The sequence below is a fragment of the Elephantulus edwardii genome, unplaced genomic scaffold (assembly GCF_000299155.1).
Source record: "Elephantulus edwardii isolate Elephantulus edwardi_28Jun2011 unplaced genomic scaffold, EleEdw1.0 scaffold00243, whole genome shotgun sequence".
In the NCBI taxonomy this organism is placed as follows: Eukaryota; Metazoa; Chordata; class Mammalia; order Macroscelidea; family Macroscelididae; genus Elephantulus; species Elephantulus edwardii.
In genome coordinates, this window is record NW_006399993.1 from 3,411,281 (window position 1) to 3,411,568 (window position 288).

At 42.0% G+C, this 288-nt stretch overlaps 1 pseudogene; it reads left to right on the forward strand.

Moving 5' to 3' along the window:
• On the forward strand, nucleotides 1-288 carry LOC102850672 (annotated as a pseudogene).

Sequence of the window (288 nt, forward strand, 5' to 3'; positions counted from 1 at the left end):
ATGGCCAATGAGAAACTCAAGGAAGAAGTCAAGACTGAGAACATAGATCATATCAATTTGAAGGTGGTGGGGTAGGATGGTTCTGTGGTGCAGTTCAAAATTATGAGCCATATAACACCTAGTAAACTAATGAAAGGTTACTGTGAACTACAGGGTTTGTCAATGAGGCAGATCAGATCCGATTTGACTGACAGCCAGTCAATGAATCAGATACACCTGCACAGTTGGAAAATGGAGGATGAAGATACAATTGATGTGTTCCAGCTGCAGACAGGAGGCGTCTTCTAA